This window comes from Rana temporaria, chromosome 3 (assembly GCF_905171775.1).
Source record: "Rana temporaria chromosome 3, aRanTem1.1, whole genome shotgun sequence".
Classification (NCBI taxonomy): Eukaryota; Metazoa; Chordata; class Amphibia; order Anura; family Ranidae; genus Rana; species Rana temporaria.
The window spans coordinates 484,881,682-484,890,290 of NC_053491.1; positions in this window are offsets into that span (position 1 = coordinate 484,881,682).

Sequence of the window (8,609 nt, forward strand, 5' to 3'; positions counted from 1 at the left end):
GGGATGTGAAGGCATAAGGAGGCTTATGTCTGTCACATCCTAGGCTGCAGTCGGTGTAACAAGGTTCCTGAATCAGGAGCACTCGTTACACCGGAGCAAGTAAGCCCTTGCGCCGCGCAACCTATGGTAGCGCGGGCGCAAGTGCTTCTTGAATCTGGCCCACTGTGTGAAATCCTTATCATGGAGAACATTGAGGGTTGGGTAGACGAGGGGTTACAGCGGAGGCTGGAGCCTTTCTAGTTGGCATTGTCCATTCCTCCTGTAGGTGGCACTATAACCCAGTGGTTTAAGAATTCCTCTGTCACTCAATGGATGAGTGTGGGCGGAGTCTGACACTAGGTATAGATACAATGTTATTATACATGATATATGATCACCATAATAAGAAGAGAGTAGGAAACATTTTGTTACACAGTATCTATCTATACCAGCAGAAAAGTGAATGCAATAGTCTTCTGTACCAGTAGAGGGCGGCAGAGCACAGTGAGCTGAGTCTTCTATTATGATGTTTTATTCAGCAAATGAAACTTCTTCTGTGTCTTCAATACTCTGACAGTGAGCTCCCCCACACACAATTCACGACTCTGTTGCCCAGGGATGGTGGGAACCCCTCATAATGGGCACAGCGGGTGTACAGACCTGAGAACTCAGCACAGGGGTGGTGGGAACCCCTCATAATGGGCACAGCGGGTGTACAGACCCGGGAACTCAGCACAGGGATGGTGAGAACCCCTCATAATGGGCACAGCGGGTGTACAGACCCGGGAACTCAGTACAGGGATGGTGGGAACCCCTCATAATGGGCACAGCGGGTGCACAGACCCGAGAACTCAGCACAGAGATGGTGGGAACCCCTCATAATGGGCACAGCGGGTGTACAGACCTGGTAACTCAGCACAGGGATGGTGGGAACCCCTCATAATGGGCACAGCGGGTGTACAGACCCGGGAACTCAACACAGGGGTGGTGGGAACCCCTCATAATGGGCACAGCGGGTGTACAGACCCGGGAACTCAACACAGGGATGGTGGGAACCCCTCATAATGGGCACAGCAGGTGTACAGACCCGGGAACTCAGCACAGGGATGGAGGGAACCCCTCATAATGGGCACAGCGGGTGTACAGACCCGGGAACTCAGGACAGGGATGGTGGGAACCCCTCATAATGGGCACAGTGGGTGTACAGACCCGGGAACTCAGCACAGGGATGGAGGGAACCCCTCATAATGGGCACAGCGGGTGTACAGACCCGGGAACTCAACACAGGGGTGGTGGGAACCCCTCATAATGGGCACAGCAGGTGTACAGACCCGGGAACTCAGCACAGGGATGGTGGGAACCTCTCATAATGGGCACAGCGGGTGTACAGACCCGGGAACTCAGGACAGGGATGGTGGGAACCCCTCATAATGGGCACAGCGGGTGTACAGACCCGGGAACTCAGCACAGGGATGGAGGGAACCCCTCATAATGGGCACAGCAGTTGTACAGACCCGGGAACTCATCACAGGGATGGTGGGAACCCCTCATAATAGGAACAGAAGGTGTACAGACCCGGGAACTCATTTTCTACTCCCGCTGGCCACAGTCCGGCCCTTCTAACGTCTGAAGCACAGTAAACTGGCCATTTGTTTAGAGAGTTTGGAGACCCCTGTACTAGATCAACGACTGCTTTGTCTGCATTTCAACAGATTTGCCAGGCCACCACCTGATCCTCACACGTTCTCTAAGATCTTCTAGGTTGGCCTCTTCTGATGCCAGCTTCGGGCATTGGATCTTCAGCTTCGAGCTTCCGGCAGTCCCCACTTCTGTTTGTGGGCCTGTTAGTGTCTTGTTGCTGTTGCCCACCCCTCACACTGCTTCTGGACGTTTCAGCAGTCGTTAAATTCCTGTGCTCCTCAATGAACGCCTATGGAACTTGGCGTAAAATCAATTTATTGTATTTATTCGGGGGCTGGGCTGGAGTTCGCTCCGACTGATTAAGTTAGCTTGTGATTTCTCACTGTCGCCTGTAGATGTCACTTTATCACCGGTCGTAGGATAGGATTTCATAAACAAAAATAAGTTATGAATATTTATATTTTCTTCAGCCAATCAATCCAGTAGGAGATTTGTGCCACTAGTGCATGCTGGGGGAGGATATAAATATCTGGCACAGGCTCGCTGTCTTCCCCTGGGCTGTGACCTAGGGAGGTGCTGCTGGATGGGGGCTAGCGTGTGCTGAAGTGGTTCTGCCTGTTCACCTCTATGGCCAGCCAAATCATTTCCTGGGCTCGACAGGAGGACTGGTAGGCATGAGAAACACCGGTGAGCGACGTGAGAGGGGTGCAAGGGTGGGACTTTCCCTCCCGCTACTTCTAAAAGTGATCCAGCGGCTAATCAGTCGCTTGGATTGCTTTTATGAAAAACAGAATGGCCGGCTGAAAAAAATAAAAATCAGGGTTATGGCTAATAGCATCAGCCATAACCCTGGTATACCACTTCAACGTATACAGTATACAATGGAACCTCGGTTTGCGAGTAACGCGGTTAACGAGCGTTTCGCAATACGAGCACTGTATTTCCTAAAATCCTAACTCGGTTGCAAAACGAGCAGGACTCAGGCCAAAGCGGTGTGCAGTACCGCGTTTGGCCTGAGGTGGGGGGGGGCGTCGGAGCCGATCAGCGCCGTTCAGAAAGGCCCAAGGGCAGTTTGGCTGACCTTGGCAAACCTCGGAAAGGGAGCCTTCCCGAGGTTTGCCGAGGTCAGCCGAACTGTCCTTGGGTCTTTCCTGCCGTTTCTGAGGCTCTCCGGCGCCCCCCCTCGCCTCTGGCTGCATGTGGTATTGCATGCCATTGAAGTCAATGCGGAACAAATTATTTTAGTTTCCATTAACCTCTATGGGGAAACGTGCTTTGATATGCGAGTACTTTGGATTACGCGCATTCTCCTGGAATGGATTATGCTCGTAATCCGAGGTTCCGCTGTATACCGTACGTATTGCAGTCGGCAAGTGGTAGGATAGCAAATTAGCTTGACTGTGCATTGGAACTGTGTTGGGAAAGCCTGGCCATGCCCAATGCATAGGGTGTGAATTGTCCCCAAGCACAAAAATCACACTGGCCCAGATTCAGGTACGACTTGCCCATTTCTTACGGAGGCGCAGTGTACCGTTTTAACACTGCGCCTCCGTAAATTTCCTGCGCTACGCTTGATTCACGGAGCAGTAGCTCCGCAATTTGCGTGGGCGCTCCTGAAAAATGCCCGGCGTAAGCGTGTGTAATTTAAATGACCCCATAGGGGGCGTGGATCATTTAAATTAGGCGCGTTCCCGCGCCGAACGTAGTGCGCATGCTCCGTCGGGAAACTTTCCCGACGTGCATTGCGGCAAATGACGTCGCAAGGACGTCATTTGCTTCAAAGTGAACGTAAATGGCGTCCAGCGCCATTCACGATTCACTTACGCAAACGACGTTAAATTTTAAATTCTCAACGCAGGAACGACGGGTATTACGTAGCATTGGCTGCCCCTGCTAATAGCAGGAGCAGCCTTACGCGGAACCCGACGAACGGAAACTAGGTAAACTGCGTACGCAGGGCTCGCGTAGGGTTGTGAATCGGCGTTAGTATGCAATTTGCATACTATACGCTGACCACTATGGGAACGCCCCCCTAGCGGCCATCGTAAGAATGCAGCCTACGATATGACTGTCATAAGAGCCTTATGCCAGTCATATCTTAGGCTGCAGTCGGCGTATCGAGCTTCCTGAATCAGGAGCAGTCGATACGCTGGCGCAACTAAGCAATTGCGCTGCGTAACTATGGTTACGCAAACGCAATTGCTTGTTGAATCTACCCCAATAATTTTACTACGAGGGTAAGGTGGTACAAGGGATGGGGGTGATAGTGTCAGTGGGTTGTGGTGCATAGTCCACCCGGTTACCAACCATCACCTGAGACTTCAGAGCTATGTGGGTGGATCTAGTGGCTTATTTAGGCTACCAGGGTCTCTAGTTGATGGTTGATCGTTGTGATTGATAAATAGGCAAATGGAACCAAAGGTCCGGTATGGTTTAGGTTACAGAACAAGTATATAGAAGAAGGATGGTACAATGTAAGAGGGTTTGCACAATTGCGGTTCTTACAACTTACAAACTCATCACAGACGCGGAAAGGTGATTGGGAAATCTCTGAGTAAGGGGTTTTCAGAGAGCGTCTGTTCCTACTTCCCCTTTGGATGGTCACACGACCAGGATGAGTCAACCCTTATGTATCAATAGAGGGATACATTCGTCATTCTGGAAGAGCCACGTAGCCAGCAGGCTGGAAACCAGTAACCGCATAGACTCAGCGTGACCCAACCCCGTTGTCACAAGTCATGGTGGATCTCTTGACTCCCCATCACAAGAGCCAACCAAGTCACCCCGCCATGTGCTGTCCGACCATCTGATGGGTCTCCATAGCACACTCTGTAAACAATTAGTAATCTAAACTCTTCATCATTCTACTTAAATGGCAAGTGTTCAGAATCTCAGTTACAACCCTTGTAAGCTTTTCGAAAAAATCTACCCAACTAGTGAGGAGGCCAGGACATCCTTCAAGTCTTTACTATAGACTGCTGGAGACCCTCGAAGGAAACATTTCCTCCAACAGTGCCTCTAAAACCGTGGTCTCCAAACTGCGGCCCTTTGCTTGCTTTTACCCGGCTCTTGGGGTACTATTTCATCTATTGATACCAACGATGGGGCATGATTCCTACCAATGGCACCAACAATGGAGCCCAGTTCCTCCCAATGACACCAACGATGGGGCACAATTCCTCCCAACGACACCAACGATGGGGCACAGTTCCTCCCAACGACACCAGCGATGGAGCATTGTTTACTCCCACTGATGCTGGGACATTTTCTACGTTGGGCTTGGTTCTGTTCTCACACCAAAAATGGAGCCCAGTTCCTCCCAATGACACCAACAATGGAGCCCAGTTCCTCCCAATGACACCAACAATGGAGCCCAGTTCCTCCCAATGACACCAACAATGGAGCCCAGTTCCTCCCAATGACACCAACAATAGGGGAACAATTCCTACCAATGACACCAACAATGGAGCACAATTCCTCCCAATGACACCAACAATAGGGGCACAATTCCTACCAATGACAAGAACAATAGGGGCACAATTCCTACCAATGACACCAACAATAGGGGCACAATTCCTACCAATGACACCAACAATAGGGGCACAATTCCTCCCAATGACACCTACAATGGAGCCCAGTTCCTCCCAATGACACCAACAATAGGGGCACAATTCCTACCAATGACACCAACAATAGGGGCACAATTCCTACCAATGACACCAACAATAGGGGCACAATTCCTACCAATGACACCAACAATGGAGCCCAGTTCCTCCCAATGACACAAACAATAGGGGCACAGTTCCTCCCAATGACACCAACAATGGAGCACAGTTCATCCCAATGACACCAACAATAGGGGCACAATGCCTACCAATGACACCAACAATAGGGGCACAATTCCTCCCAATGACACCAAAAATGGAGCCCAGTTCCTCCCAATGACACCAACAATAGGGGCACAATTCCTACCAATGACACCAACAATAGGGGCACAATTCCTACCAATGACACCAACAATAGGGGCACAATTCCTACCAATGACACCAACAATGGAGCCCAGTTCCTCCCAATGACACAAACAATAGGGGCACAGTTCCTCCCAATGACACCAACAATGGAGCACAGTTCATCCCAATGACACCAACAATGTAGCACAGTTCATCCCAATGACACCAACAATAGGGGAACAATTCCTACCAATGACACCAAAAATGGAGCACAGTTCCTCCCAATGACACCAAAAATGGAGCACAGTTCCTCCCAATGACACCAACAATAGGGGCACAATTCCTACCAATGACACCAACAATAGGGGCACAATTCCTACCAATGACACCAACAATAGGGGCACAATTTCTCCCAATGACACTGTGACGGTATCGGTATGATATCCCCGTCAACGTTCCCTTCTTCCCATAACGAAAATCACCCCAATATTCCACGAGGAGGGATATCCCTGGAATCGCCCAGAAAGCCACACATGAGACAAGCTTACTGCTGGAACAAGACACTTTATTGACACAAAAACTCAGCTTATGTGTGGTTACAGCCTGTTAGGAACGCCCCCCTCACACAGTGGGGTTTCCCATACAGATTATAGGAGACAAGTCGGAGCCGACCCTGCAGACACGTTTCTTTAGATAAAGACATCAGTGGAGTTAAATACTAGTTGTAACAGCCTGACCACAATGAAGCAATCAGAATAATTAACATGAGCCACTTATCTAATCATTGTAAACAGTAAGGCCGGTCTCCTTCCCACACACAATAAATCAATTACCATTTGAACTAGGGAGCTGGCTGAGGAAGGGTCATTAACATGTCAATAGCTTGTAACACATAAATCCATTTACCTCTAACCCACAATTTAACCAAGCAGGGAGATTTACACTGACATATCCTTCACAATGGCCCCCCTTTTTCTCCCTGCTCCGGCAAACCCGGTTGGACCTTCCCTGGTCCAGTAGGGTTGACGGGTTCAGAGCTTTTAGTCCGAGGTTAACTCCGTTTGGCGTGACTGACCTCCATTGGTAACTGCTTCCGACTCAGGTATGCCACCGGGTCGTCAGATCACACGCCGGTCAGTCCCCAAGTCTTTGTGCGATCTGCAAAGTCACCAGAAGTCAGTGTGAAGACAGCGAATGGGTCTGTGCGCCGCCGTCTAGGTGTCCCGCTATGGGAGGGGGCAGGTTATGGCTCTGAAGTGACAATCACAGGAGATTCATAAAAAGAAAAAGTTATATTTGTTGAAATGCTGTAGCACTGGTGCTCAGAGTCCGGGGGGGGGGGGGGAAGGGGACTCAGAGCCCCATAAGGTCAGCCACCCCCTGCTCCCTCCGCAGCCGCCGGTTCTCCTCTTGGAGCTTCTCCAGCTCCATCTCCAGTTCATGGAGCCTGGGGGGGTCAGCCTGCTGTGACCTCAGGTGGTTGTTCTCCTCCTCCATGCGGCTTATGCACTCCTCCAGCTCTATGTACTCACGGATCAGCTCCTGCTTGCTCATGTCCTGCAGGCTCTCCACGTGGTCCTTCATCATCAGGAACTGGGTGGTGGTGTAAGGGGCCACCGGTGGGCCCTTGGCGAACATCTCGGCCCGCATCTGGGACGCCCGCTGCGACTCCCTCTCCTCCAGTCGCTTCTTCTCCTCCCAGGTCCGCTGGTTATATGACTTCCAGGACCTCTTCTTCTTGGAGGGTAGCTGGCGGTGCCTCTTTCTGCCCAGCTCCCTCCAAGGCCCCTCCGGCTCATGGCTGTCGCCCATGACCAGCTGACAATGGTGTTCCCTGTTGTCCGTAATAACAGATTGTACCATGAGGGCTTCGTAAGGGGTGCCCAATGGTTCTTCCTGACCCAGCTCCTGGGGATCCCAAGCCGAGTCTACACAATGGGCTGCTGCTGGTGGGCGGTACCCAGGTTGAGACCAATTTGACCTGGTGTTGTCATTCATGGGGCAATTCTGCTTGAAGTGACCCAACTGTTTGCACCGGAAGCAGCGTTGTTCGTTGTCCTCCTGGCGTGGGTAGCGAGGGCTAGATGTCATCGGTCTGTTAGGCGGTTGGTATCTAGCGGCTGGTGGGTGTGAGGGCGCCGTTGGTTGTGGAGGTTGTACCCGTGGTGTGACCTGGTTTGTCTTGCGAGTATCCGCATATTCATCCGCCAACTTCGCGGCCTCTGGTAGAGTCATGGGCCTGCGATCTCTCACCCAATCTTTGACATCCGTCTGGATGTGATTGTAAAATTGCTCCAGGAGCATTAGTTGCAAAATGTCCTCTGCGGTGGTGGCCTGGCTGCTGTTAACCCAGTTAGAGGCCGACAGGGACAACTGGCATGCCCACTCCGCGTAAGAGTCTTTCGTGGTTTTGCGTGAGTCCCTGAACTTCTGTCGGTGGGACTCTGGGGTTACTGCATAACGAGCCAGGAGCACTTCTTTAACCCTGGCGTAGCTATGGATATCCTGATCTGGCACGGTCCGGAAAGCATCAGAAGCTTTGCCTGACAGTTTGCCTGACAATATTGAAACCCACTCTCCTCTAGCTATTCAGTGCAGGTTACATTGTCGCTCAAAATCCGCCAGGTAGTTATCAATCTCACAGTCCTTTTCATCAAAAGCTTTAAAAGCGCTAAACGGAATCTTCCTTGCGTCTGCTGTGCTGTACTCACTGTTCGTAGAAGGTGCGGCTGCTTGTTGGACTGCTGCCAGTTTTAACTGTAGTTCTGCGTCTCTTATTTGTTTATCCTTCTGTAGCTCCGCGTCTCTTATTTCTTTAGCCTCCTGTAGCTCTGCGTCTCTTATTTCTTTAGCCTTCTGTAGCTCTGCGTTTACTAACATGTCCATCACTTTCAGCACCACATCCGGCGTTCCTTCACAGACACCAACAACGAAGCCCAGTTCCTCCCAATGACACCAACAATGGAGCCCAGTTCCTCCCAATGACACCAACAATAGGGGAACAATTCCTACCAATGACACCAACAATGGAGCCCAGTT